Here is a 26,545-nt window from a genome sequence, read left to right on the forward strand (position 1 = left end):
ATTAGGAACCTGCTAGAGGTGGAAGTGATAAAGAACCTGCTAAAGTTGGAACTGATTAGGAATCTGCTAGAGTTGGTAACTGACTAAGAACCTGTTTGACTTGGTAACTGACTAAGATCCTGCTAGAGTTGGAACTAATTAGGAACCTTCTAGAGTTGGATCTAATTAAGATCCTGCTAGAGTTAGAACTAATCAGGTACCTGCTAGAGTTGGAACTGATTAAGAACCTGCTAAATTTGGAACTGATTAAGAACCTGCTAGAGTTGAAACTGATTAAGAACCTGCTTGAACTGGATCCGATGAGGATCCTGCTAGAGTTGGTAACTGACTAAGAACCTAATAGACTTGGTAACTCATAAAGAATTTGCCAGAGTTGGAACTGATAAAAAGCCTCCGAAAGTTGGAACTAATTAAGAACCTTCTAATGTTGAAACTGATTAAGAACCTGGTAAAGTTGGAACTGATTAGGAACATGCTAGAGTTGGAACTGAGTAAGAACCTGCTAAAGTTGGAACTGATTAGGAACTGCTAATGTTGAAACTGATTAAGAACCTCCTGAAATTGGAACACATTAGGAACCTGCTAGAGTTGGAACTGACTAAGATTTTAAAGTTGGAATTGATTAAGAACCTGCTAGAGGTGGAACTGATTAAGAACCTGCTATAGTTGGAACTGATTAAGAACCTTCTGAAGTTGTTCCTGATTAAGAACATGCTAAAGTTGTAACTGATTAAGAACCTTTTTTATTTCGAACTAATTAAGAATCTGCTAGAGTTGCAACTGAATAAGAACCTGCTAAAGTTGGAACTGATTAGGAACATGCTAGAGTTGGAACAGATTAGGAAACTTCTAAAGTTGGAACTGATTAAGAAACTTGTAAATTATAACGGGTTAAGAACCTGCTAGAGTTGGAACTGATTAGGAACCTGCTAGAGTTGGAACTGCTTAAGAACCTACTAGAGTTGAAACTGATTAAGAAGATTTTAAAGTTGGAATTGGTTAAGAACCATTTACAGTTGGAACTGATTAAGTACCTGATAGAGTTTGAACTGATTAGGAACCTGCGAGAGTTGGAACTGCTTAATAACTTGCTAGAGTTCGAACTGATTAAGAACCAAAAGTTGGCACTGATTAGGAAGCTGCTAGGATTGGAATACATTAGAAACCTTTTAAATTCGGAACTGATTAAGAACCTGGAAGAGTTGGAACTGGTTAAGAACCTGCTAAAGTTGGAACTGATTAAGAACCTGCGAGAGTTGAAACTGATTAAGAACCTGCTTGAACTGGATCCGATGAGTATTCTGCTAGATTTGGTAACTGACTAAGAACCTGCTTGACTTGGTAACTGACTTAGAATTTGCTAGAGTTGAAACAGATTAAGAGCCTCCTAAAGTCGGAACTTAATAAGAATCTGCTAAAGTTGGAACTGATCAAGAACCTCCTAAGGCTGTTACTGATTAAGAACTTGCTAAAATGTAACTGATTAAGAACGTCATAATTTGGAACTAATTAAGAATCTGCTAGAGTTGGAACTGATTAAAAACCTGCTAAAGTTGGAACTGATTAGGAACCTTATAGAGTTGGAACTGATTAAGAGCCTTCTAAGTTTGAAATGATTAGAAACCTTCTATAGTTGGAACTTATTAAGAACCTCCTAAAGTTGTAACTGGTAAAGAAACTGCTAGAGTTGGAACTGATTAGCAACCTGCTAGAGTTGGAACCGATTAAGAACCTTTCAAAGTTGTAACTGGTTAAAAATCTGCTAGTGATGGAACTGATTAAGAACCTTCTAAAGGTGGAACTGATTAGGAACCTGCTAGAGGTGGAAGTGATAAAGAACCTGCTAAAGTTGGAACTGATTAGGAATCTGCTAGAGTTGGTAACTGACTAAGAACCTGTTTGACTTGGTAACTGACTAAGATCCTGCTAGAGTTGGAACTGATTAAGAACCTGCTTGAGTTGGAACACATTAGGAACCTGCTAAGGCTGGATCTGATGAGGAACGTGCTTGAGTTGGTAATACATTAGGAACCTTTTAAAGTCGGAATTAATTAAGAATCTGCAAGAGTTGGAACTGGTTAGGAACGTGCTAAAGTTGGAACTGATTAAGAACCTGCTAGAGTTGAAACTGATTAAGAACCTGCTTGAACTGGATCCGATGAGGATCCTGCTAGACTTGGTAACTGACTAAGAACCTCATAGACTTGGTAACTCATAAAGAACTTGCTAGAGTTGGAACTGATTAAAAGCCTCCGAAAGTTGGAACTAATTAAGAACCTTCTAATGTTGAAACTGATTAAGAACCTGGTAAAGTTGGAACTGATTAGGAACATGCTAGAGTTGGAACTGATTAAGAACCTAAAGTTGGAATTGATTAAAAACCTTCTAAAGTTGGAACTGATTAAGAACCTTTCAAAGTTGTAACTGGTTAAGAACCTGTTAGAGATGGAACTGATTAAGAACCTTCATAAGTTGGAACTGAGTAGGAACCTGCTAGAGTTGGAACTGATTAGGAACCTGCGAGAGTTGAAACTGATTAAGAACCTGCTTGAACTGGATCCGATGAGTATTCTGCTAGACTTGGTAACTGACTAAGAACCTGCTTGACTTGGTAACTGACGTAGAATTTGCTAGAGTTGAAACAGATTAAGAGCCTCCTAAAGTCGGAACTTAATAAGAACCTGCTAAAGTTGGAAGTGATCAAGAACCTCCTAAGGCTGTTACTGATTAAGAACTTGCTAAAGATGTAACTGATTAAGAAGCTTTTAAATTTGGAACTAATTAAGAATCTGCTAGAGTTGTAACTGGTGAAGAACCTGCTAGAGTTGAAACTGATTAGGAACCTGCTAGAGTTGGAACTGATTAAAAACCTTCTAAAGTTGGAATTGATTAAGAACCTTTCAAAGTTGTAACTGGTTAAAAATCTGCTAGTGATGGAACTGATTGAGAACCTTCTAAAGGTAGAACTGATTAGGAACCTGCTAGAGGTGGAAGTGATAAAGAACCTGCTAAAGTTGGAACTGATTAGGAACCTGCTAGAGTTGGTAACTGACTAAGAAAATGTTTGACTTGGTAACTGACTAAGATCCTGCTAGAGTTGGAACTGATTAAGAACCTCCTAAAGTTAGAACTGATTAAGAACCTTCTAGAGTTGGATCTAATTAAGATCCTGCTAGAGTTAGAACTAATCAGGAACCTGCTAGAGTTGGAACTGATTAAGAACCTCCTAAAGTTGGAACTGATTAAGTACCTGCTTTAGTTGGAACTCATTAAGAACCTGCTAAGGCTGGGTCTGATGAGGAACGTGCTAGAGTTGAACCTGATGAGAAACGTGTTTGAGTTGTTAATACATTAGGTACCTTTAAAAGTCGGAATTGATTAAGAATCTGCAAGAGTTGGAACTGGTTAAGAACCTGCTAACATTGTAACTGATTAAGAACCTGCTAGAGTGGAAACTGATTAAGAACCTGCTTGAACTGGATCCGATGAGGATCCTGCTAGACTTGGTAACTGACTAAGATCCTAATAGACTTGGTAACTCATAAAGAATTTGCTAGAGTTGAACTGATTAAGAGCCTCCGAAAGTTGGAACTAATTAAGAACCTACTAATGTTGAAACTGATTAAGAACCTGGTAAAGTTGGAACTGATTAGGAACATGCTAGAGTTGGAACTGATTAAGAACCTAAAGTTGGAATTGATTAAAAACCTTCTAAAGTTGGAACTGATTAAGAACCTTTCAAAGTTATAACTGGTTAAGAACCTGTTAGAGATGGAACTGATTAAGAACCTTCATAAGTTGGAACTGAGTAGGAACCTGCTAGAGTTGGAACTGATTAAGAACCAGCTAAAGTTGGAACTGATTAAGAACTGCTAATGTTGAAACTGATTGAGAACCTCCTGAAGTTGGAACAGATTAGGAACCTGCTAGAGTTAGAACTGATTAGGAACCTGCGAGAGTTGAAACTGATTAAGAACCTGCTTGAACTGGATCCGATGAGTATTCTGCTAGACTTGGTAACTGACTAAGAACCTGCTTGACTTGGTTACTGACTTAGAATTTGCTAAAGTTGAAACAGATTAAGAGCCTCCTAAAGTCGGAACTTAATAAGAACCTGCTAAAGTTGGAACTGATCAAGAACCTCCTAAGGCTGTTACTGATTAAGAACTTGCTAAAGATGTAACTGATTAAGAACCTCCTAAATTTGGAACTAATTAAGAATCTGCTAGAGTTGGAACTGATTAAAAACCTGCTAAAGTTGGAACTGATTAGGAACCTTATAGAGTTGGAACTGATTAAGAGCCTTCTAAGTTTGAAATGATTAGAAACCTTCTATAGTTGGAATTTATTAAGAACCTCCTAAAGTTGTAACTGGTGAAGAACCTTCTAGAGTTGAAACAGATTAGGAACCTGCTAGAGTTGGAACTGATTAAAAACCTTCTAAAGTTGGAATTGATTAAGAACATTTCAAAGTTGTAACTGGTTAAAAATCTGCTAGTGATGGAACTGATTAAGAACCTTCTAAAGGTAGAACTGATTAGGAACCTGCTATAGGTGGAAGTGATAAAGAACCTGCTAAAGTTGGAACTGATTAGGAACCTGCTAGAGTTGGTAACTGACTAAGAACCTGTTTGACTTGGTAACTGACTAAGATCCTGCTAGAGTTGGAACTGATTAAGAACCTCCTAAAGTTAGAACTGATTAAGAACCTTCTAGAGTTGGATCTAATTAAGATCCTCCTAGAGTTAGAACTAATCAGGAACCTGCTAGAGTTGGAACTGATTAAGAACCTCCTAAAGTTGAAACTGATTAAGTACCTGCTTTAGTTGGAACTCATTAGGAACCTGCTAAGGCTGGGTCTGATGAGGAACGTGCTAGAGTTGAACCTGATGAGAAACGTGTTTGAGTTGTTAATACACTAGGAACCTTTAAAAGTCGGAATTGATTAAGATTCTGCAAGAGTTGGAACTGGTTAAGAACCTGCTAACATTGTAACTGATTAAGAACCTGCTAGAGTTGAAACTGATTAAGAACCTGCTTGAACTGGATCCGATGAGGATCCTGCTAGACTTGGTAACTGACTAAGAACCTAATAGACTTGGTAACTCATAAAGAATTTGCTAGAGTTGGAACTGATTAAGAGCCTCCGAAAGTTGAAACTAATTAAGAACCTACTAATGTTGAAACTGATTAAGAACCTGGTAAAGTTGGAACTGATTAGGAACATGCTAGAGTTGGAACTGATTAAGAACCTAAAGTTGGAATTGATTAAAAACCTTCTAAAGTTGGAACTGATTAAGAACCTTTCAAAGTTATAACTGGTTAAGAACCTGTTAGAGATGGAACTGATTAAGAACCTTCATAAGTTGGAACTGAGTAGGAACCTGCTAGAGTTGGAACTGATTAGGAACCTGCGAGAGTTGAAACTGATTAAGAACCTGCTTGAACTGGATCCGATGAGTATTCTGCTAGACTTGGTAACTGACTAAGAACCTGCTTGACTTGGTTACTGACTTAGAATTTGCTAGAGTTGAAACAGATTAAGAGCCTCCTAAAGTCGGAACTTAATAAGAACCTGCTAAAGTTGGAACTGATCAAGAACCTCCTAAGGCTGTTACTGATTAAGAACTTGCTAAAGATGTAACTGATTAAGAACCTCCTAAATTTGGAACTAATTAAGAATCTGCTAGAGTTGGAACTGATTAAAAACCTGCTAAAGTTGGAACTGATTAGGAACCTTATAGAGTTGGAACTGATTAAGAGCCTTCTAAGTTTGAAATGACTAGAAACCTTCTATAGTTGGAACTTATTAAGAACCTCCTAAAGTTGTAACTGGTGAAGAACCTGCTAGAGTTGAAACTGATTATTAAACTGCTAGAGTTGGAACTGATTAAAAACCTTCTAAATTTGGAATTGATTAAGAACCTTTCAAAGTTGTAACTGGTTAAAAATCTGCTAGTGATGGAACTGATTAAGAACCTTCTAAAGGTGGAACTGATTAGGAACCTGCTAGAGTTGGTATCTGACTAAGAACCTGTTTGACTTGGTAACTGACTAAGATCCTGCTAGAGTTGGAACTGATTAAGAACCTCCTAAAGTTAGATCTGATTAAGAACCTTCTAGAGTTGGATCTAATTAAGATCCTGCTAGAGTTAGAACTAATCAAGAACCTGCTAGAGTTGGAACTGATTAAGAACGTCCTAAAGTTGGAACTGATTAAGTACCTGCTTGAGTTGGAACTCATTAGGAACCTGCTAAGGCTGGGTCTGATGAGGAACGTGCTTGAGTTGGTAATACATTAGGAACCTTTTAAAGTCGGAATTGATTAAGAATCTGCAAGAGTTGGAACTGGTTAAGAACCTGCTAAAGTTGGAACTGATTAAGAACCTGCTAGAGTTGAAACTGATTAAGAACCTGCTTGAACTGGATCCGATGAGGATCCTGCTAGACTTGGTAACTGTCTAAGAACCTAATAGACTTGGTAACTCATAAAGAATTTGCTAGAGTTGGAACTGATTAAGAGCCTCCGAAAGTTGGAACTAATTAAGAACCTTCTAATGTTGAAACTGATTAAGAACCTGGTAAAGTTGGAACTGATTAGGAACATGCTAGAGTTGGAACTGATTAAGAACCTAATGTTGGAATTGATTAAAAACCTTCTAAAGTTGGAACTGATTAAGAACCTTCATAAGTTGGAACTGAGTAGGAACCTGCTAGAGATGGAACAGAATAAGAACCTTTCAAAGTTGTAACTGGTTAAGAACCTGCTAGAGATGGTACTGATTAAGAACCTTCATAAGTTGGAACTGATTAGGAACCTGCTGGAGTTGGAACTGATTAAGAACCTGCTAAAGTTGGAACTGTTTAAGAACTGCTAATGTTGAAACTGATTGAGAACCTCCTGAAGTTGGAACACATTAGGAACCTCCTGAAGTTGGAACACATTAGGAACCTGCTAGAGTTGGAACTGATTAGGAACCTTCTAAAGTTGGAACTGATTAAGAACCTTTTAAAGTTGTAACTGGTTAAGAACCTGCTAGAGTTGTAACTGATTAGGAACCTTCTAAAGTTGGAACTGATTAAGAACCTCCTTAAGCTGGAAGTGATTAAGAACCTGCTAGAGGTGGAATTGATTAAGAACCTGCTAGAGTTTGAACTGATTAAGAACCTGCTATAGTTGGAACTGATTAAGAACCTTCTGAAGTTGTTCCTGATTAAGAACATGCTAAAGTTGTAACTGATTATGAACCTTTTTTATTTCGAACTAATTAAAAATCTGCTAGAGTTGCAACTGAATAAGAACCTGCTTAAGTTGGAACTGATTAGGAACCTGCTAGAGTTGGAACAGATTAGGAAACTTCTAAAGTTGGAACTGATTAAGAAACTTGTAAATTATAACGGGTTAAGAACCTGTTAGAGTTGGAACTGATTAGGAACCTGCTAGAGTTGGAACTGCTTAAGAACCTGCTAGAGTTGAAACTGATTAAGAACCTGGTAAAGATGGAACTGATTAGGAACATGCTACAGTTGGAACTGACTAAGATTTTAAAGTTGGAATTGATTAAGAACCTGCTAGAGTTGGAACTGATTAGGAACCTTCTAAAGTTGGAACTGATTAAGAACATTTTAAAGTTGGAATTGATTAAGAACCTGCTACAGTTGGAACTGATTAAGTACCTGATAGAGTTTGAGCTGATTAGGAACCTGCTAGAGTTGGAACTGCTTAAGAACTTGCTAGAGTTTGAACTGATTAAGAACCTGCGAGAGTTGAAACTGATTAAGAACCTGCTTGAACTGGATCCGATGAGTATTCTGCTAGACTTGGTAACTGACTAAGAACCTGCTTGGCTTTGTAACTGACTTAGAATTTGCTAGAGTTGAAACAGATTAAGAGCCTCTAAAGTTGGAACTTAATAAGAACCTGCTAAAGTTGGAACTGATCAAGAATCTTCTAAGGCTGTTACTGATTAAGAACTTGCTAAAGATGTAACTGATTAAGAACCTCCTAAATTTGGAACTAATTAAGAATCTGCTAAAGTTGGAACTGATTAGGAACCTTATAGAGTTGGAACTGATTAAGAACCTTCTAAGTTTGAAATGATTAGAAACCTTCTATAGTTGGAACTTATTAAGAACCTCCTAAAGTTGTAACTGGTAAAGAACCTGCTAGAGTTGGAACTAATTAGGAACCTGCTAGAGTTGGAACTGATTAAAAACCTTCTAATGTTGGAACCGATTAAGAACCTTTCAAAGTTGTAACTGGTTAAAAACCTGCTAGTGATGGAACTAATTAAGAACCTTCTAAAGGTGGAACTGATTAGGAACCTGCTAGAGGTGGAACTGATAAAGAACCTGCTAAAGTTGGAACTGATTAGGAATCTGCTAGAGTTGGTAACTGACTAAGAACCTGTTTGACTTGGAACTGACTAAGATCCTGCTAGAGTTGGAACTGATTAAGAACCTGCTAGAGTTGTAACTAATTAGGAACCTGCTAGAGTTGGAACTGATTAAGAACCTCCTAAAGTTATAAATGATTAAGAACCTTCTAGAGTTGGATCTAATTAAGAACCTGCTAGAGTTAGAACTAATTAGGAACCTACTAATGTTGAAACTGATTAAGAACCTCGTAAAGTTGGAACTGATTAGGAACATGCTACAGTTGGAACTGATTAAGAACCTAAAGTTGGAATTTATTAAAAACCTTCTAAAGTTGGAACTGATTTAGAACCTTTCAAAGATGTAACTGGTTAAGAATCTGTTAGGGATGGAACTGATTAAGAACCTTCATAAGTTGGAACTGAGTAGGAACCTGCTAGAGTTGGAACTGATTAAGAACCTGCTAAAGTTGGAACTGATTAAGAACTGCTAATGTTGAAACTGATTGAGAACCTCCTGAAGTTGGAACTGATTAGGAACCTGCTAGAGTTGGAACTGATTAAGATTTTAAAGTTGGAACTGATTAAGAACCTGCTAGAGTTGGAACTGATTAGGAACGTGCGAGAGTTGAAACTGATTAAGAACCTGCTTGAACTGGATCCGATGAGTATTCTGCTAGACTTGGTAACTGACTAAGAACCTGCTTGACTTGGTTACTGATTTAGAATTTGCTAGAGTTGAAACAGATTAAGAGCCTCCTAAAGTTGGAACTTAATAAGAACCTGCTAAAGTTGGAACTGATCAAGAACCTCCTAAGGCTGTTACTGATTAAGAACTTGCTAAAGATGTAACTGATTAAGAACCTCCTAAATTTGGAACTGATTAAGAATCTGCTAGAGTTGGAACTGATTAAAACCTGCTAAAGTTGGAACTGATTAGGAACCTTATAGAGTTGGAACTGATTAAGAGCCTTCTAAGTTTGAAATGATCAGAAACCTTCTATAGTTGGAACTTATTAAGAACCTCCTAAAGTTGTAACTGGTGAAGAACCTGCTAGAGTTGAAACTGATTATTAAACTGCTAGAGTTGGAACTGATTAAAAACCTTCTAAAGTTGGAATTGATTAAGAACCTTTCAAAGTTGTAACTGGTTAAAATCTGCTAGTGATGGAACTGATTAAGAACCTTCTAAAGGTAGAACTGATTAGGAACCTGCTATAGGTGGAAGTGATAAAGAACCTGCTAAAGTTGGAACTGATTAGGAACCTGCTAGAGTTGGTAACTGACTAAGAACCTGTTTGACTTGGTAACTGATTAAGATCCTGCTAGAGTTGGAACTGATTAAGAACCTCCTAAAGTTGGAACTGATTAAGAACCTTCTAGAGTTGGAACTGATTAAGAACCTCCTAGAGTTGGAACTAATTAGGAACCTGCTAGAGTTGGAACTGATTAAGAACCTCCTAAAGTTGAAACTGATTAAGAACCTGCTTTAGTTGGAACTCATTAGGAACCTGCTAAGGCTGGGTCTGATGAGGAACGTGCTAGAGTTGAACCTGATGAGGAACGTGTTTGAGTTGTTAATACATTAGGAACCTTTTAAAGTCGGAATTGATTAAGAATCTGCAAGAGTTGGAACTGGTTAAGAACCTGCTAAATTGGAACTGATTAAGAACCTGCTAGAGTTGAAACTGATTAAGAACCTGCTTGAACTGGATCCGATGAGGATCCTGCTAGACTTGGTAACTGACTAAGAACCTAATAGACTTGGTAACTCATAATAAAGAATTTGCTAGAGTTGGAACTGATTAAGAGCCTCCGAAAGTTGGAACTAATTAAGAACCTACTAATGTTGAAACTGATTAAGAACCTGGTAAAGTTGGAACTGATTAGGAAGATGCTAGAGTTGGAACTGATTAAGAACCTAAAGTTGGGATTGATTAAAAACCTTCTAAAGTTGGAACTGATTAAGAACCTTTCAAAGTTATAACTGGTTAAGAACCTGTTAGAGATGGAACTGATTAAGAACCTTCATAAGTTGGAACTGAGTAGGAACCTGCTAGAGTTGGAACTGATTAAGAACCAGCTAAAGTTGGAACTGATTAAGAACTGCTAATGTTGAAACTGATTAAGAACCTGGTAAAGTTGGAACAGATTAGGAACCTGCTAGAGTTGGAACTGACTAAGATTTTAAAGTTGGAATTGATTAAGAACCTGCTAGAGTTAGAACTGATTAGGAACCTGCGAGAGTTGAAACTGATTAAGAACCTGCTTGAACTGGATCCGATGAGTATTCTGCTAGACTTGGTAACTGACTTAGAAATTGCTAGAGTTGAAACAGATTAAGAGCCTCCTAAAGTCGGAACTTATTAAGAACCTGCTAAAGTTGGAACTGATCAAAAACCTCCTAAGGCTGTAATTGATTAAGAACTTGCTAAAGATGTAACTGATTAAGAACCTCCTAAATTTGGAACTAATTAAGAATCTTCTAGAGTTGGAACTGATTAAAAACCTGCTAAAGTTGGAACTGATTAGGAACCTTATAGAGTTGGAACTGATTAAGAGCCTTCTAAGTTTGAAATGATTAGAAACCTTCTATAGTTGGAACTTATTAAGAACCTCCTAAAGTTGTAACTGGTGAAGAACCTGCTAGAGTTGGAACTGATTAAGAACCTGCTAGAGTTGGAACTGATTAAAACCTTCTAAAGTTGGAATTGATTAAAAACCTTTCAAAGTTGTAACTGGTTAAAAATCTGCTAGTGATGGAACTGATTAAGAACCTTCTAAAGGTGGAACTGATTAGGAACCTGCTGGAGGTGGAAGTGATAAAGAACCTGCTAAAGTTGGAACTGATTAGGAACCTGCTAGAGTTGGTAACTGACTAAGAACCTGTTTGACTTGGAACTGATTAAGAACCTGCTAGAGTTGGAACTGATTAAGAACCTCCTAAAGTTGGAACTGATTAAGAACCTTCTAGAGTTGGATCTAATTAAGATCCTGCTAGAGTTAGAACTAATCAGGAACCTGCTAGAGTTGGAACTGATTAAGTACCTGCTTGAGTTGGAACTCATTAGGAACCTGCTAAGGCTGGGTCTGATGAGGAACGTGCTTGAGTTGGTAATACATTAGGAACCTTTTAAAGTCGGAATTGATTAAGAATCTGCAAGAGTTGGAACTGGTTAAGAACCTGTAAAGTTGGAACTGATTAAGAACCTGCTAGAGTTGAAACTGATTAAGAAGCTGCTTGAACTGGATCCGATGAGGATCCTGCTAGACTTGGTAACTGTCTAAGAACCTAATAGACTTGGTAACTTATAAAGAATTTGCTAGAGTTGGAACTGATTAAGAGCCTCCGAAAGTTGGAACTAATTAAGAACCTTCTAATGTTGAAACTGATTAAGAACCTAATAAAGGTGGAACTGATTAGGAACATGCTAGAGTTGGAACTGATTAAGAACCTAAAGTTGGAATTGATTAAAAACCTTCTAAAGTTGGAACTGATTAAGAACCTTCATAAGTTGGAACTGAGTAGGAACCTGCTAGAGTTGGAAATGAATAAGAACCTTTCAAAGTTGTAACTGGTTAAGAACCTGTTAGAGATGGTACTGATTAAGAACCTTCATAAGTTGGAACTGAGTAGGAACCTGCTAGAGTTGGAACTGATTAAGAACCTGCTAAAGTTGTAACTGTTTAAGAACTGCTAATGTTGAAACTAATTGAGAACCTCCTGAAGTTTGAACACATTAGGAACCTGCTAGAGTTGGAACTGACTAAGATTTTAAAGTTGGAATTGATTAAGAACCTGCTAGAGTTGGAACTGATTAGGAACCTTCTAAAGTTGGAACTGATTAAAAACCTTTTAAAGTTGTAACTGGTTAAGAACCTGCTAGAGTTGTAACTGATTAGGAACCTTCTAAAGTTGGAACTGATTAAGAACCTTTTTAAGCTGGAAGTGATTAAGAACCTGCTAGAGGTGGAATTGATTAAGAACCTGCTAGAGTTTGAACTGATTAAGAACCTGCTATAGTTGGAACTGATTAAGAACCTTCTGAAGTTGTTCCTGATTAAGAACATGCTAAAGTTGTAACTTATTATGAACCTTTTTTATTTCGAACTAATTAAAAATCTGCTAGAGTTGCAACTGAATAAGAACCTGCTAAAGTTGGAACTGATTAGGAACCTGCTAGAGTTGGAACAGATTAGGAAACTTCTAAAGTTGGAACTGATTAAGAAACTTGTAAATTATAACGGGTTAAGAACCTGCTAGAGTTGGAACTGATTAGGAACCTGCTAGAGTTGGAACTGCTTAAGAACCTACTAGAGTTGAAACTGATTAAGAACATTTTAAAGTTGGAATTGATTAAGAACCTGCTGCAGTTGGAACTGATTAAGTACCTGATAGAGTTTGAACTGATTAGGAACCTGCTAGAGTTGGAACTGCTTAAGAACTTGCTAGAGTTTGAACTGATTAAGAACCTGCGAGAGTTGAAACTGATTAAGAACCTGCTTGAACTGGATCCGATGAGTATTCTGCTAGACTTGGTAACTGACTAAGAACCTGCTTGACTTTGTAACTGACTTACAATTTGGTAGAGTTGAAACAGATTAAGAGCCTCCTAAAGTTGGAACTGATCAAGAACCTTCTAAGGCTGTTACTGATTAAGAACTTGCTAAAGATGTAACTGATTAAGAACGTCCTAAATTTGGAACTAATTAAGAATCTGCTAAAGTTGGAACTGATTAGGAACCTTATAGAGTTGGAACTGATTAAGAGCCTTCTAAGTTTGAAATGATTAGAAACCTTCTATAGTTGGAACTTATTAAGAACCTCCTAAAGTTGTAACTGGTAAAGAACCTGCTAGAGTTGGAACTAATTAGGAACCTGCTAGAGTTGGAACTGATTAAAAACCTTCTAAAGTTGGAACCGATTAAGAACCTTTCAAAGTTGTAACTGGTTAAAAACCTGCTAGTGATGGAACTAATTAAGAACCTTCTAAAGGTGGAACTGATTAGGAACCTGCTAGAGGTGGAAGTGATAAAGAACCTGCTAAAGTTGGAACTGATTAGGAATCTGCTAGAGTTGGTAACTGACTAAGAACCTGTTTGACTTGGTAACTGACTAAGATCCTGCTAGAGTTGGAACTGATTAAGAACCTCCTAAAGTTAGAACTGATTAAGAACCTTCTAGAGTTGGATCTAATTAAGATCCTCCTAGAGTTAGAACTAATCAGGAACCTGCTAGAGTTGGAACTGATTAAGAACCTCCTAAAGTTGAAACTGATTAAGTACCTGCTTTAGTTGGAACTCATTAGGAACCTGCTAAGGCTGGGTCTGATGAGAAACGTGCTAGAGTTGAACCTGATGAGGAACGTGTTTGAGTTGTTAATACATTAGGAACCTTTTAAAGTCGGAATTAATTAAGAATCTGCAAGAGTTGGAACTGGTTAAGAATCTGCTAACATTGGAACTGATTAAGAACCTGCTAGAGTTGAAACTGATTAAGAACCTGCTTGAACTGGATCCGATGAGGATCCTGCTAGACTTGGTAACTGACTAAGAACCTAATAGACTTGGTAACTCATAATAAAGAATTTGCTAGAGTTGGAACTGATTAAGAGCCTCCGAAAGTTGGAACTAATTAAGAACCTACTAATGTTGAAACTGATTAAGAACCTGGTAAAGATGGAACTGATTAGGAACCTTCTAAAGTTGGAACTGATTAAGAACCTGCTACAGTTGGAACTGATTAAGAACCTGATAGAGTTTGAACTGATTAGGAACCTGCTAGAGTTGGAACTGATTAAGAACTTGCTAGAGTTTGAACTGATTAAAACCTGCGAGAGTTGAAACTGATTAAGAACCTGCTTGAACTGGATCCGATGAGTATTCTGCTAGACTTGGTAACTGACTAAGAACCTGCTTGACTTTGTAACTGACTTAGAATTTGCTAGAGTTGAAACAGATTAAGAGCCTCCTAAAGTTGGAACTTAATAAGAACCTGCTAAAGTTGGAACTGATCAAGAACCTTCTAAGGCTGTTACTGATTAAGAACTTGCTAAAGATGTAACTGATTAAGAACCTCCTAAATTTGGAACTAATTAAGAATCTGCTAAAGTTGGAACTGATTAGGAACCTTATAGAGTTGGAACTGATTAAGAGCCTTCTAAGTTTGAAATGATTAGAAACCTTCTATAGTTGGAACTTATTAAGAACCTCCTAAAGTTGTAACTGGTGAAGAACCTTCTAGAGTTGGAAACTGATTAGGAACCTGCTAGAGTTGGAACTGATTAAAAACCTTCTAAAGTTGGAACCGATTAAGAACCTTTCAAAGTTGTAACTGGTTAAAAACCTGCTAGTGATGGAACTAATTAAGAACCTTCTAAAGGTGGAACTGATTAGGAACCTGCTAGAGGTGGAAGTGATAAAGAACCTGCTAAAGTTGGAACTGATTAGGAATCTGCTAGAGTTGGTAACTGACTAAGAACCTGTTTGACTTGGTAACTGACTAAGATCCTGCTAGAGTTGGAACTGATTAAGAACCTCCTAAAGTTAGAACTGATTAAGAACATTTTAAAGTTGGAATTGATTAAGAACCTGCTACAGTTGGAACTGATTAAGTACCTGATAGAGTTTGAACTGATTAGGAACCTGCTAGAGTTGGAACTGCTTAAGAACTTGCTAGAGTTTGAACTGATTAAGAACCTGCGAGAGTTGAAACTGATTAAGAACCTGCTTGAACTGGATCCGATGAGTATTCTGCTAGACTTGGTAACTGACTAAGAACCTGCTTGACTTTGTAACTGACTTACAATTTGGTAGAGTTGAAACAGATTAAGAGCCTCCTAAAGTTGGAACTGATCAAGAACCTTCTAAGGCTGTTACTGATTAAGAACTTGCTAAAGATGTAACTGATTAAGAACGTCCTAAATTTGGAACTAATTAAGAATCTGCTAAAGTTGGAACTGATTAGGAACCTTATAGAGTTGGAACTGATTAAGAGCCTTCTAAGTTTGAAATGATTAGAAACCTTCTATAGTTGGAACTGATTAAGAACCTCCTAAAGTTGGAACTGGTAAAGAACCTGCTAGAGTTGGAACTAATTAGGAACCTGCTAGAGTTGGAACTGATTAAAAACCTTCTAAAGTTGGAACCGATTAAGAACCTTTCAAAGTTGTAACTGGTTAAAAACCTGCTAGTGATGGAACTAATTAAGAACCTTCTAAAGGTGGAACTGATTAGGAACCTGCTAGAGGTGGAAGTGATAAAGAACCTGCTAAAGTTGGAACTGATTAGGAATCTGCTAGAGTTGGTAACTGACTAAGAACCTGTTTGACTTGGTAACTGATTAAGATCCTGCTAGAGTTGGAACTGATTAAGAACCTCCTAAAGTTGGAACTGATTAAGAACCTTCTAGAGTTGGAACTGATTAAGAACCTCCTAGAGTTGGAACTAATTAGGAACCTGCTAGAGTTGGAACTGATTAAGAACCTCCTAAAGTTGAAACTGATTAAGTACCTGCTTTAGTTGGAACTCATTAGGAACCTGCTAAGGCTGGGTCTGATGAGAAACGTGCTAGAGTTGAACCTGATGAGGAACGTGTTTGAGTTGTTAATACATTAGGAACCTTTTAAAGTCGGAATTAATTAAGAATCTGCAAGAGTTGGAACTGGTTAAGAATCTGCTAACATTGTAACTGATTAAGAACCTGCTAGAGTTCAAACTGATTAAGAACCTGCTTGAACTGGATCCGATGAGGATCCTGCTAGACTTGGTAACTGACTAAGAACCTAATAGACTTGGTAACTCATAATAAAGAATTTGCTAGAGTTGGAACTGATTAAGAGCCTCCGAAAGTTGGAACTAATTAAGAACCTACTAATGTTGAAACTGATTAAGAACCTGGTAAAGATGGAACTGATTAGGAACCTTCTAAAGTTGGAACTGATTAAGAACCTGCTACAGTTGGAACTGATTAAGTACCTGATAGAGTTTGAGCTGATTAGGAACCTGCTAGAGTTGGAACTGCTTAAGAACTTGCTAGAGTTTGAACTGATTAAAAACCTGCGAGAGTTGAAACTGATTAAGAACCTGCTTGAACTGGATCCGATGAGTATTCTGCTAGACTTGGTAACTGACTAAGAACCTGCTTGACTTTGTAACTGACTTAGAATTTGCTAGAGTTGAAACAGATTAAGAGCCTCCTAAAGTCGGAACTTAATAAGAACCTGCTAAAGTTGGAACTGATCAAGAACCTTCTAAGGCTGTTACTGATTAAGAACTTGCTAAAGATGTAACTGATTAAGAACCTCCTAAATTTGGAACTAATTAAGAATCTGCTAAAGTTGGAACTGATCAGGAACCTTATAGAGTTGGAACTGATTAAGAGCCTTCTAAGTTTGAAATGATTAGAAACCTTCTATAGTTGGAACTTATTAAGAACCTCCTAAAGTTGTAACTGGTAAAGAACCTGCTAGAGTTGGAACTAATTAGGAACCTGCTAGAGTTGGAACTGATTAAAAAACCTTCTAAAGTTGGAACCGATTAAGAACCTTTCAAAGTTGTAACTGGTTAAAAACCTGCTAGTGATGGAACTAATTAAGAACCTTCTAAAGGTGGAACTGATTAGGAACCTGCTAGAGGTGGAAGTGATAAAGAACCTGCTAAAGTTGGAACTGATTAGGAATCTGCTAGAGTTGGTAACTGACTAAGAACCTGTTTGACTTGGTAACTGACTAAGATCCTGCTAGAGTTGGAACTGATTAAGAACCTGCTAGAGTTGTAACTAATTAGGAACCTGCTAGAGTTGGAACTGATTAAGAACCTCCTAAAGTTATAAATGATTAAGAACCTTCTAGAGTTGGATCTAATTAAGAACCTGCTAGAGTTAGAACTAATTAGGAACCTACTAATGTTGAAACTGATTAAGAACCTCGTAAAGTTGGAACTGATTAGGAACATGCTACAGTTGGAACTGATTAAGAACCTAAAGTTGGAATTTATTAAAAACCTTCTAAAGTTGGAACTGATTTAGAACCTTTCAAAGATGTAACTGGTTAAGAACCTGTTAGGGATGGAACTGATTAAGAACCTTCATAAGTTGGAACTGAGTAGGAACCTGCTAGAGTTGGAACTGATTAAGAACCTGCTAAAGATGGAACTGATTAAGAACTGCTAATGTTGAAACTGATTGAGAACCTCCTGAAGTTGGAACAGATTAGGAACCTGCTAGAGTTGGAACTGACTAAGATTTTAAAGTTGGAATTGATTAAGAACCTGCTAGAGTTGGAACTGATTAGGAACCTGCGAGAGTTGAAACTGATTAAGAACCTGCTTGAACTGGATCCGATGAGTATTCTGCTAGACTTGGTAACTGACTTAGAATTTGCTAGAGTTGAAACAGATTAAAAGCTTCCTAAAGTCGGAACTTATTAAGAACCTGCTAAAGTTGGAACTGATCAAAAACCTCCTAAGGCTGTTACTGATTAAGAATTTGCTAAAGATGTAACTGATTAAGAACCTCCTAAATTTGGAACTAATTAAGAATCTGCTAGAGTTGGAACTGATTAAAAACCTGCTAAAGTTGGAACTGATTAGGAACCTTATAGAGTTGGAACTGATTAAGAGCCTTCTAAGTTTGAAATGATTAGAAACCTTCTATAGTTGGAACTTATTAAGAACCTCCTAAAGTTGTAACTGGTGAAGAACCTGCTAGAGTTGAAACTGATTATTAACCTGCTAGAGTTGGAACTGATTAAAAACCGCCTAAAGTTGGAATTGATTAAGAACCTTTCAAAGTTCTAACTGGTTAAAAATCTGCTAGTGATGGAACTGATTAAGAACCTTCTAAAGGTGGAACTGATTACGAACCTGCTAGAGGTGGAAGTGATAAAGAACCTGCTAAAGTTGGAACTGATTAGGAACCTGCTAGAGTTGGTAACTGACTAAGAACCTGTTTGACTTGGTACCTGACTAAGATCCTGCTAGAGTTGGAACTGATTAAGAACCTCCTAAAGTTAGAACGGATTAAGAACCTTCTAGAGATGGATCTAATAAAGATCCTGCTAGAGTTAGAACTAATCAGGAACCTGCTAGAGTTGGAACTGATTAAAAACCTCCTAAAGTTTGAACTCATAAAGTACCTGCTTGAGTTGGAACTCATTAGGAACCTGCTAAGGCTGGGTCTGATGAGGAACGTGCTAGAGTTGAAACTGATGAGGAACGTGTTTGAGTTGTTAATACATTAGGAACCTTTTAAAGTCGGAATTGGTTAAGAATCTGCAAGAGTTGGAACTGGTTAAGAACCTGCTAAAGTTGGAACTGATTAAGAACCTGCTAGAGTTGAAACTGATTAAGAACCTGCTTGAACTGGATCCGATGAGGATCCTGCTAGACTTGGTAACTGACTAAGAACCTAATAGACTTGGTAACTCATAAAGAATTTGCTAGAGTTGGAACTGATTAAGAGCCTCCGAAAGTTGGAAGTAATTAAGAACGTACTAATGTTGAAACAGATTAAGAACCTGGTAAAGTTGGAACTGATTAGGAACATGCTAGAGTTGGAACTGATTAAGAACATAAAGTTGGAATTGATTAAAAACCTTCTAAAGTTGGAACTGATTAAGAAACTTTCAAAGTTGTAACTGGTTAAGAACCTGTTAGAGATGGAACTGATTAAGAACCTTCATAAGTTGGAACTGAATAGGAACCTGCTAGAGTTGGAACTGATTAAGAACCTTTCAAAGTTGGAACTAATTAAGAATCTGCTAGAGTTGGAACTGATTAAAAACCTGCTAAAGTTGGAACTGATTAGGAACTTTATAGAGTTGGAACTGATTAAGAGCCTTCTAAGTTTGAAATGATTAGAAACCTTCTATAGTTGGAACTTATTAAGAACCTCCTAAAGTTGTTACTGGTGAAGAACCTGGTAGAGTTGAAACTGATTATTAACCTGCTAGAGTTGGAACTGATTAAAAACCTTTTAAAGTTGGAATTGATTAAGAACCTTTCAAAGTTCTAACTGGTTAAAAATCTGCTAGTGATGGAACTGATTAATAACCTGCTAAAGTTGGAACTGATTAGGAACCTGCTAGAGTTGGTAACTGACTAAGAACCTGTTTGACTTGGTAACTGACTAAGATCCTGCTAGAGTTGGAACTGATTAGGAACCTACTAAAGTTAGAACTGATTAAGAACCTTCTAGAGTTGGATCTAATTAAGATGCTGTTAGAGAATTAGAACTAATCAGGAACCTGCTAGAGTTGGAACTGATTAAGAACCTCCTAAAGTTGGAACTGATTAAGTACCTGCTTGAGTTGGAACTCATTAGGAACCTGCTAAGGCTGGGTCTGATGAGGAACGTGCTAGAGTTGAACCTGATGAGGAACGTGCTTGAGTTGGTAATACATTAGGAACCTTTTATAGTCGGAATTGATTAAGAATCTGCAAAAAGTTGGAACTGATTAGGGACCTGCTAGAGGTGGAAGTTATAAAGAACCTGCTAAAATTGGAACTGATTTGGAACCTGCTAGAGTTGGTAACTGACTAAGAACCTGTTTGACTTGGTAACTGATTAAGATCCTGCTAGAGTTTGAACTGATTAAGAACCTGATAGAGTTGGAACTAATTAGGAACCTGCTAGAGTTGGAACTGATTAAGAACATAAAGTTGGAATTGATTAAAAACCTTCTAAAGTTGGAACTGATTAAGAAACTTTTAAAGTTGTAACTGGTTAAGAACCTGTTAGAGATGGAACTGATTAAGAACCTTCATAAGTTGGAACTGAATAGGAACCTGCTAGAGTTGGAACTGATTAAGAACCTTTCAAAGTTGGAACTAATTAAGAATCTGCTAGAGTTGGAACTGATTAAAAACCTGCTAAACTTGGAACTGATTAGGAACTTTATAGAGTTGGAACTGATTAAGAGCCTTCTAAGTTTGAAATGATTAGAAACCTTCTATAGTTGGAACTTATTAAGAACCTCCTAAAGTTGTTACTGGTGAAGAACCTGGTAGAGTTGAAACTGATTATTAACCTGCTAGAGTTGGAACTGATTAAAAACCTTTTAAAGTTGGAATTGATTAAGAACCTTTCAAAGTTCTAACTGGTTAAAAATCTGCTAGTGATGGAACTGATTAAGAACCTTCTAAAGGTGGAACTGATTAGGAACCTGCTAGAGTTGGAACAGATTAAGATCCTCCTAAAGTTAGAACTGATTAATAACCTTCTAGAGTTGGATCTAATTAAGAACCTGCTAGAGATAGAACTAATTAGGAACCTGCTAGTGTCAAAACTGATTAAGAGCCTCCGAAAGTTGGAACTAATTAAGAATATACTAATGTTGAAACTGATTAAGAACCTGGTAAAGTTGGAACTGATTAGGAACATGCTAGAGTTGGAACTGATTAAGAACCTAAAGTTGGAATTGATTAAAAACCTTCTAAAGTTGGAACTGATTAAGAACCTTTCAAAGTTGTAACTGGTTAAGAACCTGTTTGAGATGGAACTGATTAAGAACCTTCATAAGTTGGAACTGAGTAGGAACCTGCTAGAGTTGGAACTGATTAAGAACCTGCTAAAGTTGGAACTGATTAAGAACTGCTAATGTTGAAACTGATTGAGAACCTCCTGAAGTTGGAACACATTAGGAACCTGCTAGAGTTGCAACTGACTAAGATTTTAAAGTTGGAACTGATTAAGAACCTGCTAAAGTTGGAACTGATTAAGAACTGCTAATGTTGAAACTGATTGAGAACCTCCTGATGTTGGAACACATTAGGAACCTGCTAGAGTTAGAACTGACTAAGATTTTAAAGTTGGAATTGATTAAGAACCTGCTAGAGTTGGAACTGATTAGGAACCTTCTAAAGTTAGAACTGATTAAGAACCTTTTAAAGTTGTTACTGGTTAAGAACCTGCTAGAGTTGGAACTGATTAGGAACCTTCTAAAGTTGGAACTGATTAAGAACCTCCTAAACCTGGAAGTGATTATGAACCTGCTAGAGGTGGAATTGATTAAGAACCTGCTAGAGTTGGAAATGATTAAGAACCTGTTAGAGTTGGAACTGATTAAGAACCTTCTGAAGTTGTTCCTGATTAAGAACATGCTAAAGTTGTAACTGATTAAGAACCTTTTAAATTTCGAACTAATTAAGAATCTGCTAGAGTTGCAACTGAATAAGAACCTGCTAAAGATGGAACAGATCAGGAACCTGCTAGAGTTGGAACAGATTAGGAACCTTCTAAAGTACGAACTGATTAAGAAACTTGTAAATTATAACGGGTTAAGAACCTGTTAGAGTTGGAACTGATTAGGAACCTGCTAGAGTTGGAACTGCTTAAGAACCTGCTAGAGTTGAAACTGATTAAGTACCTGATAGAGTTTAAACTGATTAGGAACCTGCTAGAGTTGGAACTGCTTAAGAACTTGCTAGAGTTCGAACTGATTAAGAACCAAAAGTTGGCACTGATTAAGAATCTGTTAGAGATGGAATACATTAGAAACCTTTTAAAGTCGGAACTGATTAAGAACCTGGAAGAGTTGGAACTGGTTAAGAACCTGCTAAAGTTGGAACTGATTAAGAACCTGCAAGAGTTGAAACTGATTAAGAACCTGCATGAACTGGATCCGATGAGTATTCTATTAGACTTGGTAACTGACTAAGAACCTGCTAGACTTAGTAACTGACTTAGAATTTGCTAGAGTTGAAACAGATTAAGAGCCTCCTAAAGTTGGAACTTAATAAGAACCTGCTAAAGTTGGTACTATTCAAGAACCTCCTAAGGCTGTTACTGATTAAGAACTTGCTAAAGATGTAACTGATTAAGAACCTCCTAAATTTGGATTTAATTAAAAATCTGCTAGAGTTGGAACTGATTAAAAACCTGCAAAAGTTGGAACTGATTAGGAACCTAATAGAGTTGGAACTGATTAAAAACTTTCTAAAGTTGGAACTGATTAAGAACCTTTCAAAGTTGTAACTGGTTAAAAACCTGCTAGTGATGGAACTGATTAAGAACCTTCTAAAGTTGGAACTGATTAGGAACCTGCTAGAGATGGAAGTGATAAAGAACCTGCTAAAATTGGAACTGATTAGGAACCTGCTAGAGTTGGTAACTGACTAAGAACCTGTTTGACTTGGTAACTGATTAAGATCCTGCTAGAGTTTGAACTGATTAAGAACCTGCTAGAGTTGGAACTAATTAGGAACCTGCTAGAGTTGGAACTGAATAAGAACCTCCTAAAGTTAGAACTGATTAAAAACCTTCTAGAGTTGGATATAATTAAGAACCTGATAGAGTTAGAACTAATTAGGAACCTGCTGGAGTTGGAACTGATTAAGAATCTGCAATAGTTGGAACTGGTTAAGAACCTGCTAAAGTTGGAACTGATTAAGAACCTGCTAGAGTTGTAACTGGTTAAGAACCTGCTATAGTTGGAACTGATTAGGAACCTGCTAGAGTTGGAACTCATTAAGAACCTTTTAATGTTGGAATTGATTAAGAACTTGCTAATGTTGGAACTAATTAAAAACCTGCTAGAGTTGGAACTGATTAAGAACCTCCTAAAGTTGGAACTGATTAAGAACCTCCTAAAGTTGGAACTGATTAAGAACCTTCTAGAGTTGGAACTGATTAAGAACCTGCTAGAGTTGGAACTAATTAGGAACCTGCTATAGTTGGAACTGACTAGGAACCTCCTAAAGTTGGAACTGATTAAGAACCTTCTTGAGTTGGAACTCATTAGGTACCTGCTAAGGCTTGATCTCATGAGGAACATGCTAGAGTTTAACTTGATGAGGAACGTGCTGGAGTTGGTAACACATTAGGATGATTTTAAAGTCGGAACTGATTAAGAACCTGCAAGAGTTGGAACAGGTTAAGAACCTGCTAGAGTTGAAACTGATTAAGAACCTGCTTCAACTGAATCCGATGAGGATCCTGCTAGACTTGGTAACTGACTAAGAATTTGCTAGACTTGGTAACTGACCAAGAACCTTCTAGAGTTGGAACTTATTAAGAACCTCCTAAAGTTGTAACTGGTAAAGAACCTGCTAGAGTTGTAACTGATTAGGAACCTTCTAAAGTTGGAACTGATTAAGAACCTTTCAAAGTTGTAACTGGTTAAAACCTGCTAGAGATGGAACAGATTATCAACCTTTTAATGTTGGAATTGATTAAGAACTTGCTAATGTTGGAACTAATTAAAAACCTGCTAGAGTTGGAACTGATTAAGAACCTCCTAAAGTTGGAACTGATTAAGAACCTCCTAAAGTTGGAACTGATTAAGAACCTTCTAGAGTTGGAACTGATTAAGAACCTGCTAGAGTTGGAACTAATTAGGAACCTGCTATAGTTAGAATTGATTAAGAACCTACTAGAGTTGGAACTGATCAAGAATCAGCTAGAGTTGGAACTCATTAGAACCTGCTATGGCTGGATCTGATGAAGAACATGCTACAGTTGATCCTGATGAGGAACGTGCTGGAGTTGGTAATAAATTAGGAACCTTTTAAAGTCGGAACTGATTAAGAACCTGAAAGAGTTGGAACTGGTTAAGAACCTGCTAAAGTTGTAACTGATTAAGAACATGCTAGAGTTGAAACTGATTAAGAACCTGCTTGAACTGGATCCGATGAAGATCCTGCTAGTTTTGGTAACTTATTAAGAACCTGTTAGACTTGGTAACTGACTAAGAATTTGCTAAAGTTGGAACTGAATAAGAGCTTCCGAAAGTTGGAACTAATTAAGAATCTGCTGGAGTTGGAACTGATAAAAAACCTGCTAAAGTTGGAACTGATTAGGAACCTGATAGAGTTGGAACTGATTAAGAGCCTGCTAAGGTTGAACTGATTAGGAACCTGCTAGAGTTGGAACTGATTAAAAACCTTTTAAAGTTGGAACTGATTAAGAACCTTCTAAAGTTGGAATTAATTAAAAACCTGCTAGAGTTGGAACTGATTAAGAACCTCCTAAAGTTGGAACTGATTAAGAACCTCCTAAAGTTGGAACTGATTAAGAACCTGCTAAAGTTGGAAGTGATTTAAAACCTGCTAGAGTTGGAACTGATTAAGAATCTGCTAAAGTTGGAACTGATTAAGAACCTGCTAATGTTGAAACTGATTAAGAATCTCCTAAAGTTGGAACTGATTAGGAACCTGCTAGAGTTGGAACTGATTAAGAACCTAAATTTGGAAGTGATTAAGAACCTGCTAGAGTTGGAATTATTAAAAATCTTCTAAAGTTGGAACTGATTAAGAGCCTTTCAAAGTTGTAACTGGTTAAGAACCTGTTAAAGTTGGAACTGATTAAAAACCTTTTAAAGTTGGAACTGATTAAGTACCTGTGAGAGTTGGAACTACTTAAGAACCTGCTAGAGTTGGAACTGATTAAGAACCTCTTAAAGTTCGAACTGATTAAGAACCTAAAGATGGCACTGACTAAGAAGCTGCTAGGGTTGGAACACATTAGGAACCTTTTAATGTTGGAACTGATTAAGAACCTGCAAGAGTTTAACTGATTAAGAACCTCCTAAAGTTGGAACTGATTAAGAACTTGCTTTAGATGGAACTCATTAGGAACCTGCTAAGGCTGGATCTGATGAGGAACGTGCCTGAGTTGAACCTGATGAGGAACGTTCTGGTATTGGTAACTGATGAAGAACCTAGAGTTGGAATTGATTAAGAACCTGTTAGAGTTGGAATTATTAAAAACCTTCTAATGTTAGAACTGATTAAGAATCTTTCAAAGTCGGAACTGATTAAGAACCTGCAAGAAATGGAACTGGTTAAGTACTTGCTATGTTTGAACTGATTTGGAACCTTCTAAAGTTGTAACTTATTAAGAACCTCCTAAATTTGTAACTGGTTAAGAACCTGCTAGAGTTGGAACTGATTAAGAACCTGCAAGAAATTGAACTGGTTAAGAACCTGCTAAGTTTGAACTGATTTGGAACCTGTATGAGTTGGTAACTGATGAAGAACCTCCTAAAGTTGGAACTGATTAAGAATCTGATAGAGTTGGAACTGACTAAGAACCTGCTAGACTTGGTAACTGACTAAGAACCTGTTACAGTTGGAACTGATTAAGAACCTCCTAAAGTTGAAGTGATTAAGAACCTGCTAAATTTGGAACTGATTAGGAACCTGGTAGAGTTGGAACTGAATAAGAACCTCGTAAAGTTGGGACTGTTTAAGTATCTGCTGGAGTTGGAACTGATTAAGAACCTGCTAGACTTGGTAACTGACTAAGAACCTGCTAGACTTGGTAACTGACTAAGAACCTGATAGAGTTGGAAATAATGAGGAACCTGCTAGAGTTGGAACTGATTAAGAAACTGCTAGAGTTGGAATTGATTAAGAACCTGCTAGAGTTCAAAGTGATTAAGAACCTGCTTCAACTGGATCCGATGAGGATCCTGATAAACTTGGTAACTGACTAAGAACCTGCTAGACTTAGTAACTGTCTAAGAACCTGCTAGAGGTTTAACTAATTAAGAACCTCTTAAATTTCGAACTGATTAAGAACCTAAAGTTGGCACTGATTAAGAACCTGCTAGATTTGGAACTGATTAAGAACCTGCTAGAGTTGGAACTGATTAAGAACCTCCTAAAGTTGGAACTTATTAAGAACTTGCTTGAGTTGGAACTCATTAGGAACCTGCTAAGGCTGGATCTGATGAGGAACGTGCTGGAGTTGGTAACACATTAGAAACCTTTTAAAATCCGAACTGATTAAGAATTTGCAAGAGTTGGAACTGGTTAAGAACCTGCTAAAGTTGGTACTGATTAAGAACCTGCTAGAGTTGAAACTTATTAAGAACCTGCTTGAACTAGATCCGATGAGAATCCTGCTAGACTTGGTAACTGACTAAGAACCTGCTAGAGTTGGAACTGATAAGAGCCTCCTGAAGTTGGAACTATTAAGAATCTGCTAGATTTGGAACTGATTAAGAACTTGCTAAAGTTGGAACTGATTTGGAACCTGATAGAGTTGGAACTGATTAAGAGCCTGCTAAGTTTGAACTGATTAGGAACCTTCTAAAGTTGTAACTGGTTAAGAAACTGCTAGAGTTGGTACTGATTAGGAACTTGCTAGAGTTGGAACTGATTAAGAACCTGCAAGAGTTGGAGCTGGTTAAGAACCTGCTAAAGTTGAACCTGATTAAGAACCTGCT

Source organism: Tachypleus tridentatus, chromosome 12, assembly GCF_004210375.1.
Source record: "Tachypleus tridentatus isolate NWPU-2018 chromosome 12, ASM421037v1, whole genome shotgun sequence".
In the NCBI taxonomy this organism is placed as follows: Eukaryota; Metazoa; Arthropoda; class Merostomata; order Xiphosura; family Limulidae; genus Tachypleus; species Tachypleus tridentatus.